The sequence below is a fragment of the Blastomyces gilchristii genome (genome assembly GCF_000003855.2).
Source record: "Blastomyces gilchristii SLH14081 genomic scaffold supercont1.14, whole genome shotgun sequence".
In the NCBI taxonomy this organism is placed as follows: domain Eukaryota; kingdom Fungi; phylum Ascomycota; class Eurotiomycetes; order Onygenales; family Ajellomycetaceae; genus Blastomyces; species Blastomyces gilchristii.
Window position 1 is genome coordinate 1,560,344 of NW_003101669.1, and position 13,837 is coordinate 1,574,180.

General features: G+C 28.5%; 1 pseudogene across 1 annotated transcript; it reads right to left on the bottom strand.

The window, feature by feature from the left end:
• Window positions 1–5,921: 5,921 nt before the first annotated feature.
• Window positions 5,922–6,010, bottom strand: BDBG_17443 (annotated as a pseudogene). Its single transcript has one exon. The product of its transcript is annotated as a tRNA-OTHER (tRNA).
• Window positions 6,011–13,837: the final 7,827 nt, after the last annotated feature.

Genomic DNA, 13,837 nt, shown 5'->3' on the forward strand with positions numbered 1-13,837 from the left:
AGAGATGAAAGAAATAAAAGAAGAAGAGAGTATAGAACTGAATGAATAACAGTAGAAGTCACTCAGAATTGAATGCTTATAACTCAGTATATATACTAGACTGGCCGCTGAAACTATGAATTTCACATTTGATCCCATTTGGTCTGGTTCCATGCATTTCTTGGCGTGAATCCCGCTGGGACTGACTATCAAAAAAACATGTAAAGTGACTATATATCAGATCTTAAAATGAAACCATGACTTGAAAAAAATGAGAAAGTGATCTCATTTAATTCCATTTAGTCTCATTCTTGGCATAAAGTTACTATTTTTAGACATTTTAAGGTTTTTTTTAAACTATTTTTAATTTTTTAAAAAGTAACGCTTTTTGATAATGCTCAAATGAGATTTAAAGTCATTTAAAGTAATAAAAATAATTTAAATTGAGAAGTGAAAATCATGATCTCATTTGAAAAATGTGACAAGAGTAGACAGTAAGTCTCACTGGAACAGTATAGAACTACTATCTAATGTTAAAACTATGTAATGAGATCAGTTGAATTGGTAATGAAACTATCAAAAAATCTGGTTCTGGTTTCAGACACGGTCACATGATCAGTCTAGTATACACACAATCTTCTCTGCAGAAGAGAGAGAGAAAGTAACAGAAGAAGTTTAAGAGTAGAAAGAGATAGTCTCAGCAGTGTAATCATCTTTGATTAAAATGATTTCTGATATTGAAGTAACTAAGAATCATTGTTAGTATACAAAAACTGCAAAATCAGAGATAAGAACAGTTACTGAATGAACATCTACTGATCTTAGAGTTGTACATACAACTATAACATGCACAAGACTTCTCAGAAAGAGAGAGAGAGACACAGAGAAATGCAGAAAGCAGAATACAGTATACAAACAGCTCATTTTCATGATAATATCTCAGATAAGATGTATGAGTCTCACACTCACAGATGTAAAAGAGTACAACATTCATGTTTCTATTTCTGAAAACACAGATATCTTTTGTCTGCATCATGAAGTTGAATAATAGATACTAAAGAATAGACTGATATGAATCTATTATTCTGAAGAAATTCATCAGAGCTGATATCTCTGTGATATTGAACTTTACAGTTGTAAAAAGTTTCTTAATATCTGTGAATGTCATGACTTTGTGTATAATAAAATCTATAATAATTTTCTCTAAGAACAGAAAAATCAGTGTTAGAAAGAGAAGATGAAAAAAGAAAGACTTACAATCTTAACACTATTAAAGAGAAGAGTGATTCTTCAGTATAAATGAATAATTACTTCATTATAAATATTTAAAATAAATATAATAATTGATATCTATAATCAAGCTTCAGATAGTCATATTATATACAGTCTTTGTATAATAAATTGTTTTAGAAGTTAATAAGAAGAGCAGAAGTATATACACTGAGAAATGTAATTCATTAAGTCTATGCAATATCTTCTTAAAACAGAGAGAGCTAGTAATAAAAGCAGAGACAGCAGAAGTAGAAAGAGCAGAAGTAGTGAGAGTGAGAATTATAGAAACAGAGATAGCAGAAGCAGGAGAATCAGACACAGAGACAGGTGTAGAAGATAAGAGAGAAGTAGTAGAGAAAGAAACAGAGAGAGTAGAAGAGAATACAGAAGATCTGATTATATATAATACAGATAATTTCTTCATTATTATGTTTTTCAAGTTTTTAATTAATGATTTAACATTGAGATACTCACTATTATCAGCAGACACAGATCTGTCAATATATGAAGATTCTATATGAATAAAAACAAACATCAGTATCTGTATTCATATAAAAATCATGTCAGAAAATATGATCAGAAGTCTACTGAGAAGAAAAAACAGTTGAGAGTGTATAAGAAGATGAAGAAGATATGTTATTCATGATAATATATTCTGATAATTATTAGAAGAAAATAAGTCCTGATCACATTTCACAATGCATTATACTTACTGCTAACAAACTGCTCAGTATGAGCACTACAAGAACACTTATTATAAGAACAGAGAGTCATCATCAGAAATGTATACAATGTGATAGATGAATAACAGATAGAAGATGTTGAACAGAAGAAGAGACAGAAATCTTGAATGAGATGATAATATTTGATGATGATAATAATGAAGAAGATGATTGAAGAATGAGAAAAGTTAGTGAATAAGTGATATAATATAGTAGAAGTTTCTTTGTAAGAGTGTACACAGAATACTAACTGAATCAGAAACAGATCACATAATTTTGAATACTAGTGACATGCTAATCTGCATGAAGCTAGAGTGTACATCATGATTATGTGAGTGTGACTGAATCTGATGAGAGAGAATGTGATTCAGAAGAACATACAACTGTCAGATGATAACACAGCCGCTTCCAAACTTGCTTATGAATGTAAAGAGGCCATAGCAGCCACCGATTAATTTAGTGTACAGTATATAAGAAGCCGGCGTACGCCTGTAATCGTACGCTGGCTCAAGCAACCTTTGAATCACAGAACTCTACTCAATCAGATGAAAAGAGCTCTGAACTCAGTAGCTGCTCACTCAGTGATAGTCTTCTCATTTGAATTACTCACAGAAGTTAAGCTGAGATAGCTGCTGCTGAGAGATAAAGAAGCTCTGATAGATGTAACTGAATTCATCATGATCTGTGATACTGTACAGTGAAATATTCTAGATTTATATATTCTTGCAAAGATTAAAATGACAGAATTCTTCAACTGCTCTCACACTTAATCAGTTATCAAGATAAGTGACTTTGTCTTTCTTAATCTAGCCTGTAAGAATGAGAAAGAATATACTATTTAAGAATCTTCAAAGATCTCATCTCTGTAAACTGACCTGTTTAAAGTTATTATGAAAGTCTCTGATATTGCCTTTTATCTACTACTTTCTCTCAAGTGATGCATGCATTCTGTTATTTCTGTCATTTATTTGGAAAAAATACTTCTATATTCTGCAGATCTCAAACATTCACTCTCAGAGTCAGTTATTGTGACTAATCAGTCTCAATTTGAAATTGAAAAGATCATCAGCAAATGCACAGAGAGGAGAAAAACATATCTTCAGATTAAGTGAAGAGAATATGAAGATCTGATCTGAAAATCTCTCAATATAATTACAAAGAATACTTCAGATCTTGTCAAAGTCTTTATAATCAAGAGATCTCGCAGGCGATCATGTCAAGTCTAAGAGAGATGAATAAGAAAGAGAATGTCATGAGTAAAAGTAATAAGAAAAAAGAGAAGAAGAAGAAAAGAAAAGAAAATTCATTATCACTATTTTTAACTACTGACTGCAGAAGAGAAAGAAAAAAGAAGAAAATAAAATAAAGAAAAGTAAAATCAGAGATCTTTCATCTATTACATTCATTTCAAGTCTCTTATCAATTATTCTCAAGCTCATGTTACAGCTTCATCTTCTATTTGATGAGATATGCATCTCAGAATGCAATGTTCACTGACAGACTATTATTTATAAGATCACTGAAGTATGTCTCACTAGATAGCTTGAAGAAATAATTGTTATTGATGATATCATCTACAGCTGAGATTATATTAGTAAATTCTCTGATCTTGTCTAACTTCTTTCACACAGTCTGCACAGTGTTCAGATTATATTTATCAAGATTAGATAGCTGTCTCAATATCTTCAGATTCTGTGCTATACAGTTGATAGTCTAATCTCTGAAAGATAAAATTGATGACTACTATCTGCTACTTATCTTGAAATTCTTGATTACTCTGATAGAAGTTAAACTAGCATTCTTCTCACTAATTCAGATATGCTTGATAGATTTTAAAGTGACTGAACTCAAGATCTTCTGTTTTAAGAGAGTGAGTGTCTTCTCAGTAGAGATAAAAATTAAATTATTTTCATCTGCATCACTATCTTTGATAGTGTTATCTCTATTCACACTCACAGTCTTCTTAAATCTCAGCACACTTTCTCTAAACAGCAGATTATCAGTGTTCTTTTCAAATCTGTATTAGCTATGACAATTTAAAGAACAGTGAGCACTCTTGTTATTTCACTGATAGTTGATATAAGCATCATATCTCTGCTGAGTCTGATTGTTATCTGAAGAAGTAATCACACACTCTTTGAATCATCTGTAATCTGCTGTACAAGACTAACAAGATGTGAGAGCTACTTTCTCATGAGTTTGAAGAATGACAACATTCTGATTGACTGAATCTTTGAGATTAACTGTTCTTGAGATAATTAAGTCATTATTTATCATCTGTAACTGCAACTTTCATTGCATGAGTATTTATTCCAGCTGCTTAATCAACTACTGACTGAACAGAATAAAAAATTTGCAGTTTATAAACAGTATTTCCTCACTATGTTCTGTGAGTCTTTTAATAATTGAGATAGTATCTGCAAGTCCTTCTACAGTTGAATCCTGTATTATTAATACACTTGGCTGAGCTGGCTTCTCATTCTTCTGAAAGTGTAGATCAGTTCTGTCATCATAATACAGATAATACATATAAGTTATGTCTCATAGTTAAGACATCTGATTATCTTTAATAACTCTCTTCTATTCTATTCTTTTCAGCATGTTATTCTCTAATATACTATATTACTTCTGACTATCTCTTCATCACTGTTTATCTGCTTCAGTTGACTTCAGTTTCTCTTTATCTTTCTTCTTATAAATATCTTCTGCTGCTGACTTTACTTTCACTTCTATCTGAGCTATTAACTTTATCTTGTCTTCAGTCACTGTCTCTGCATCTGTATCTCTGTCAGAGAACTCACAAATATTTGAAGATCATGACTTCAGCTCAGTGAATGATATAATAAACTTTTATTTAAATCTCTCTGCAGTTACATCTGAATCTTTTGAGCTTCTGCTCTCAGATTTCTTCACTAACTCATCTGCAGCTTTCTGACCATGTAATCTAGCTGACTGATAATGAGATGCAACTGTCTTTTTCTCATCACTTCTTGAAACTATCTTAGACATTGAAGAATGAGATTCTAACTCTTCAATTTCATTTGTCTTCTCTACAGTCTTAAGAAGAGTATTACACTCTTTCTGACTTAACAACTGAAATAATCTTTTCAATACTCTTCTTATATTATCTCTGTTAAGATAATTAATCTGATTAATTACTTCTTCTGTATCTGATATTCTGAATATCTTTCTTGAACTTATTGCTGCAAGTTCTCTAAATTTTAATGAAAATTTTTTATAATAATGAGAATAATGATGAAAAGATAATAAGAAAAAGAAAAGAAAAATAAGAAGAGAAAAATGACTGATTATATTATATACTTACAGATTATTCACTCACATTATTTTCAGTCTTCTGACAGAAGATCTATCTCTTTATTATTCTTAATTCTCTTATTCTCTTTTGTCTGTATTCACTCTGAGTTCTACAGTTCTTCATCTTTCATCTATTTATTCATTCTTATGACTTCTATCATCTTGTTATCTCAGACTCTTTATCTTATTCATAGTTATTATTTTATTATCATCTTATTATTTCAATTTCTTTCTTTATCTGTATAATATCTGTGAAAGATAAAGATTCTCTATAATATCTATTATCTTATTATTTCAGACTCTTTATTATTATGTCATTATTATCTCATTATAATAATTTCTTTCTTTACTATTATTATTATTATTATTCTTTCATTATACTTATATGCAAGCGGAGCTTATGATGAGTCCTTGCGTGATGTTAAATACAGGTCAAGTGTTGGTTATACAGAAGGAAATACAGGTGTTGAGACCACGCCAAGATAACAAGAACATAGGAAAATACAAAGGAGTGACAATTAGATACATGCGATAATAACTTCCCAGCCCAGGAACATAGAGCAATTCATTGAAGCGATTTGTACACCTCTGTATTTATTAGAAACCTGAGGTGCTTGAGTTCCGGATTTAATGTATCCCCTGCGGGTTTCGAACCCACGCGCCTTGGTTTCCCACATCAAGGTGCTACCAGGTGGCCGCATTAACCATTCAGTCACCGGGGCTTTCTTTCTTTACTCACTCTTCATACAAGAAGGATATTAACCTGCATCTGAAAAATGCCTAACTCATTTCTTATTAGATTTAACACTCACAGTATTTAGTGATTTCTATCACTTTCTTTCAACTTCATTTTTTTTTTTTTTTCTATCATCTCATTTTCAGATGTCTGCCTCTTTTCAGACAGAGAGACTGTGATGTTTATTCTTACTACTTCTCAGAGCTTCTACTTCTTTCTTTCTGAGACTTCTACTTCTTTCTTCTTTTACTCTATTCTTATTTCTCTATCTGATACTTCTTGAAGCTTTCATCTCTTTCTGAGACTTCTGTCTCTTTCTTTCTGAGGCTTCTGCTCCTTCCTTCTATAAAAGTCAATCACAATAAACAAACAAGCATGTGTATATATATATATATATAGAGGCGTCCGCTCATCTCCATCTTGAAGAATAAGACAAGATTTACCTTTTTACATATATGATACGTGATTGATATACACTATAGATGATGTATACTGCAGTTCTGCAGCTTTTATTAAAGTATCAGATTCATAATTAATAACTCAGACATTAATATTAAAAAGAGCTCTTAATGTCAAAGAAGAAACAATCTCATTATTCTATAATTCTCATCATCATTCTGCTAAATCTTCTCAAATTTATAAAATATTCAATGATGAAAAGTTATCTATACATTCAAGAATCACAGTCATTAGTTAACAACTGAAGAAGATTTGAAATCAATGATCAAAGAAATGAGATTCTTTATAGATGGAATATGAGATAACTGCTCAGTGATATTGTCAAAAGATGAATTATTATAACTTTGAGCAGAGCACTTGCTGAATAGTAGACTGATTATGTGACTGTGTCTGAAATCAGAATCAGATTTTTTAATAGTTTCATTATCAATTTGACTGATTCTATTACACAGTTTTAACATTAGATAGTAGTCTCATACTGTTCTAGTGAGACTTACTGTCTACTCTTATCACATTTTTCAAATGAGATCATGATTTTCACTTCTCAATTTAAATTATTTTTATTGCTTTAAATGACTTTAAATCTTATTTGAGTGTTATCAAAAAGTGTTACTTTTTAAAAAATTAAAAATAGTCTAAAAAAAACCTTAAAATGTCTAAAAATAGTAACTTTATGCCAAGAATGAGACTAAATAGAATCAAATGAGATCACTTTCTCATTTTTTTCAAGTCATGATTTCATTTTAAGATCTGATATATAGTCACTTTGCATGTTTTTTTAATGACTAGTCTCAGCGGGATTCACGCTAAGAAATGTATGAGATCAGACCAAGTGAGATCAAACATGAAATTCATGATTCTGGTGATCAGTCTACTGAATAGTATATAATAATACTCATATTCAACTTCTGAGTAGTGAGATTGCAAGTTGAATAGATAATATTGAACATGATAAAGCAATAATTGAGACTTCTTTAAGAAAGATGATAAAATAATTAATAAGTAGAAAGAAGAAGAAGAATCAGAAGAATGAATCTATAACTTCTATATTCAATTCTTCTATACAGATCTCTTAATTACTAGTAGTTATATTTCCTTCTTCAGCTTCAGCAGCTTCAACTTCATTAAATATAACATTTTCAAATAAGATAATCAATATGATAATAATGAAATATATGATGAAAGAAATAGAAGAACTGAATTCATAACCTCATTATCATTCACATTCAGATCTGCTATTAAATCTTTCATTAAATTCTTCATTAAATCTGCTGTTGAATTCTTTATTAAATCTGCTACAAATTCTTTATCAAATCTGCTGTTAAATTCTTCATCAAATTCACTGTTGAACTCTTTATCAATTTCACTATTAACTTTATTAAATTCATCTTCAATTTAAAGCAGTTCAATATCTTAATTTAATGAATAAGCAGATTTATTCTTTGATAAATACTTTAAATGATTGATAATGTGAAGATCTAATAAAGCTTCTGATTTATTAGATGCTAAGTTCATTCTTCAGAAGAAAGAATTTGAATTGAATTATCTACAGATATTGATAAGAGAACAGTTACTTGATATAAATATTAAGAAGAGTATATTTCAAATTATAAGAGATGGATTAAAAAGTTCATTATAATAGATAAGATTGCAGAAATTTAAATTATCTCTATCAACTACTTATAGTGATGAGAGCAGATTTTATAAGTTATACTACTTCAATCTTTAAATCTGTATTATAGTTAAATGAATTACAATCTGAATCTTTCTGATTATTATAATACTATTTTATATAAGTAGATCTGAAATATTCTTTTATATCTTTTTCTTTCATAAAGTTCTCAACTGTATGATATAAAAAAGCTTTAAAATCTCTATTAAACTAAGTATCTAACTGATCTCTATATCTTCTAATTCATTTCTTTAATGTGTGAAAAGACTTCTCTATAGAATTATAGTTAGATAAATATAATAATAAGAATAATAATTTAACATCTGCATATCTGCAAAGATTCTTCAATTCTTGAGATCAATGAGTATTACAATTATTTATTACTAAGTAGTGATAACTCTGTTAATATTTAAGCAGTATTCAGATATATATAAACTTATTAAATCTCTCTGTATTGTAGAATCTCTGATATATATTATAATTAATATATTTATTGATAGTTATTACAAATAAGATTGATTATCTTCAAGATTATTTACAGAGTCTTCTAATATGATAAGAGATCTCTCTACTTAATCATTCATAGACTGGTCACTGAGATCATGAATTTCATATTTGATCTCATTTAGACTGACCGTGTGACCGTGTCTGAGACCAGGACCAGATTTTTTGATAGTCTCATTATCAATTCGACTGATCTCATTACACGGTTTTAACATTAGATAGTAGTCTCATACTGTCTCAGTGAGACTTACTGTCTACTCTTGTCATATTTTCCAAATGAGACCATGATTTCCACTTCTCAATTTAAATTATTTTTATTGCTTTAAATGACTTTAAATCTCATTTGAGTGTTATCAAAAAGTGTTACTTTTTAAAAAATTAAAAATAGTCTAAATAAAACCTTAAAATGTCTAAAAATAGTAACTTTATGCCAAGAATGGGACTAAATGAGATCAAATGAGATCACTTTCTCATTTTTTTCAAGTCATGATTTCATTTTAAGATCTGATATATAGTCACTTTGCATGTTTTTTTGATAGCCAGTCCCAGCGGGATTCACATCAAGAAATGTATGAGATCAGATTAGACTGATCATGTGACCGTGTCTGAGACCAGAATCAAACTTTACAGTTGTCACATTGTCTAAAAGCATTACTTCTGGTCATGATTTGTGTTCATCACATTGATCTCAAATCTCATTATTTCAAATATTAAAGGTTTCAGATTCACTTTTCAAATAAAAATCTAGTCTCAGATAAAGAATATGTTTGAATTCTTAGTCATATTTTCATTCTGATCTTATTATTGAAAATGGCATTAAATGAGACTATGAAATCATTTCTCACTTATATAATATTATAATATAGTACTCATTTGTTGAAAATTCAACAGAGAGTGTTATCAAATATTATTACTTTTCTAAATATAGATTATAATTAATATCATTTTAATTAAAAAAAAAATGTAAAATACAAAAAATAATAAAAAAACAAAAAACAAAATAACAAGAAAAAATCCCAACAAAAAAAAAAAAAAAAAAAAAGAGAAAGAAAAAAAGAAGAGAAAGAAAAAAAGAGATAGAAAGAGAAAGAAAAATAAAAAAAAATAAAAGAAAAAGAAAAAAACAAAAAATAAAAATAAAAAAAAATCAAGATCACAGAGCTGCAGCATTTTCAAAATACTTACTTCTCAGAGTCTTTATAATATTCATTATCAACTGTGTATCTCTCACAGTGAGAATAACACAGCTGCAATGAGTTATTATCTTAATATCATCTAACAAATAATCAGTATATATCTATATAAATGTGAATAATTAGAAAATATACACTTAAAAAGTGTGATCAGGGTGAACTCTGCTGCTACTTGAATAACATCAAGAACAGAATACTGAAATTGATGATTTCTCTCATCAATTTCACAGACAAGATATGTAAAGATAATCTTGAGAAATATAAGATTCTCTGACTTCTGATAGAAATGAATCTCATGAAGAGACTCTATTTTCATTATATCAGAGACTGAGTGTTATTAAAAAGTATTACTTCAATGCACATGCACTTACTGCAGCAATTCACTCTCTATGCATGTGACTGAGAATTGCAGCTTTCTCACACTGCATGACTCTTTCTGAGATGCTGCTGCCAGTTTGCAACTCATGCAGTCTCTCAGTTCAGCATGCACTGTGTATATACAGCCCTGCATGCTGAGACTGTGTTAATCATTATAATCTGGCATGATACTCACTTTTCACAGGCCATGTTTTGTTTGATTCAGAGGAAGAGGAGATACAACTGCTGTTTTATTTGAGAGGAAATGAGTAATTGAATCTGTAGAAGATAATTTGATTTCTTCTGTATTTGAAATTTAATTAGTCTATACTCTTCAATTTGAGGGTTTCTGAGAGTGTTTTAATAGTTTTCATACTAGCTTGAAATTAGTGATTGATTGAAGAAGAGAAAAGAGAGAAGAAAGAAATGAGAATAACTTATCTTTATAATATAAAAACAGAGAATTGCTGCAATCATTTGTTCTAGTAACAAAGATCTGTTTTCTGCATATATCTCTGATACACATTATATGATAACTGCATATAAAGAATATCAACAGTGTATGTATTGAATGAAGATAATGTTGCTATATAACACTGTAGCTGTTTCTGTATATTGCTGAAAGCTGTTAATATTTTCTTTAAGTCTCTTTATATTTGATAAGTCAGTAATATATTTCAATACACTCTCTCTTTCATCATCATCATCATTATCATCATCATCATCATTATTATCACTATTACTATCATTATTATCATCATTATCATCATCATTATCACTATCATCATTATTATTATTATTATATCATTTCTAGCTGTCTCTTCTATCTTCACCTCTCTTTAATACTCACTGAAACTAATCATGTCATTCTTCTTTAAATATTCTGCAGTTCTGTGAACCATCAAGGCACATGAGTACTGTCACAGATTGAAGAAAGAGAAGAAGAAGATATTCAAGTAAGAGAAGACAGATTATAAGACATATTATAATGTCTTGAAGAGGCTCTGTAAGAGAGTAAAATAATAATGATTTTAAGTAATACTTCTGATAGATTTAGACTGAACTAAGTATAGAAATAATGTGAATGACACTGTCTGTGAGAGATTGAAGAAGAAGACAGTAAAGAGTCTTATACAGTAGTGATGAAATTAGAAGAAGTTCTGAGAATAGTTTGAGATCAAGATGAAGAGAGAGAGAGAGAAGAAGAGTGTTACTATAAATAAGTGATAGTAGAAGAAGATTAAGAAGATGTTGAAGTGAGAGATAAAGAAGTTAAAATGAATAAGTTTTTTATTTATTAAGAGATAATAATTTTTGATAATACTTCTATTCTCTAATTGATTAGCAGAAGCTGGTAGAGAAGAAGAGAATTGAGATCTTGTTCAGGTCTTGAATGCACTTCATGATTCAGAATATTGAGAAGACAGCTCTGCTCTCTGAGCATGCTAATCTGCTTACTACTGAGATGAAACCTGAGATAGCAGACTAGAAAATGCAGGATTTTGAGATGCAGATTGACCTGGCTGAGAAGAAGTAGTGAGAACCCTCTTCTGAGAAGGCAGTGAAGAGAGATTTTGAGATGATTATCATCTCAGATAAGAAGAAGAAGAAGAAGAAGAAGAATGAGAAGTAAATTATAAAGAATAATAAGAAGAATGAGAAAGAGAAGAAAGATGATGAGTAGAAAAAGTTTTTTTCTTTTTATATTAGTTAGTTATTAGTTCATAATTATTAATAATTGAAATTAATTTTGAGTTTTTAAAAATTATTGTACAAGTTGTAATCAAGTCAGGAACAATATATATATATATATATATATTTAACTATCATGATTCACAAATCACTATAATGTATAAGTATTAACATTTTTTCAACATTGATATTCATAATATTAATATATTTTTAATGATATTATCTGATAATACAATTTAGTAACACTCTCTTTCACAATATTAATATATTTCAAGAAATATGATAGAGATTAATTAAGATTATTTATTTACTTTTATACATTGATGATATTCAATCTGAGTTAGTACTAAAATTATAACTAAGCTAAGAAACAAGATTATTTTCTCTTATATTAATTCTTCTTACACATATCAGTGATCAGTTATTAAAAATAAATTATTATCTTTCTTAAATTATTATCATGTCTTCTGAATTCACTTCTTTCACTTCTTTTACAGTTTTACTTCTATTGAAGATTTATAAACTTCTCAAGAAATCACTGTGAATCACAAAGTCTATGTTATTTATAATTCAACACAGAATGCTCTCTTTCAATTATAGTGAATAATTACTTCATTCTTCATATCTGATTTCAGGTCACAAAATTTATGAAAAACTCAATATAAATATTGAGATGAACTATGAAATAATTATTAACAGATTGTATTGCAGATTACTGAAGAGTTATCTCTCTACTATAATCACTGTAACTTTATTCAAAAATATTCATCATGAACTGATTATGACTCTGAAGAAATTTCTCAACATCTGAAGTCATCAGAATGCAGACAATAAAAGAAAAATAATCAGAAAATTACTACTGAGCTGATAAGTTACTCTATTAGATAATAATTTTTGATAATACTAACTTTCTAATTTGAAGAAAATTATATGAAAATAATCTTATATCAGTACTCTGATTTCATAACTCTTATCTGATAACTTCTGTGAATAATTACTTTGTATATATATATCTCTGAATCTTTCTCTTCAATCAATTAAAAACCCTGAATTCTGAACACTTCTTCAAATGCTTAATTTAAATCTTCATATTTCACATTAATTCTGTCTTCAGTTCAATCTTGAGACATACTACAAAGTTAATATACAATATCTAAAATCAGAGTTGAAGAATCATTGAAGAGTGTCTCTCACAGTGAATATATAAACTAGTACAAACAATCTTATATTTATGAGAGTTATATGTTATTACATTGATGAGAACTGAACTTATTAAGAGATATTAATTGAATTTGAATCATTGATCAGTAGTCATACTGAGAATTATATAATAAAGATATTAATAACTGTGATTAAAAATGACTATTGAGATATTAGTCTCAGTCTTCTTACAATTATAACTGATAATACTGTGAATAACTACACTATAATAAAGAGCTTGAAGTAAAAATTAGCTTTGCATTTCTGAAATAATAAACAAGGTTATATTCTCTGTATTACTCATGTGATTTAACTTGTAATACAAACACTGATAAAGAATCTTAACATTGAGATGAAGAATAATGAGATGACTAATTCTTGAAATAAGAATGAGATGAAAGTGATTACTCAAGTAACTTTTACATTCACTTTATAAAAGATAATATTTTTTAATAATACTTTTTAATATTGCTTTTTAATAACACTTTTTGATAATGCTACTGTTAATTTTGAATAGATTGACTAATAATTTAAATATCATAGATTTGAAATATTATTAATGTGATTTGTATCTCTTCTAAACAATAATAATAATTTCATGATATTTAATAAATAAATAAATCAGTCACATCACTGAATATGATACAGAATATTAGAATATAATGAAGTTTAATATATAAGATAACTGTTCAGACTCTTTAATTATGTCAGATAATTAATCATTGAGTGCAATACT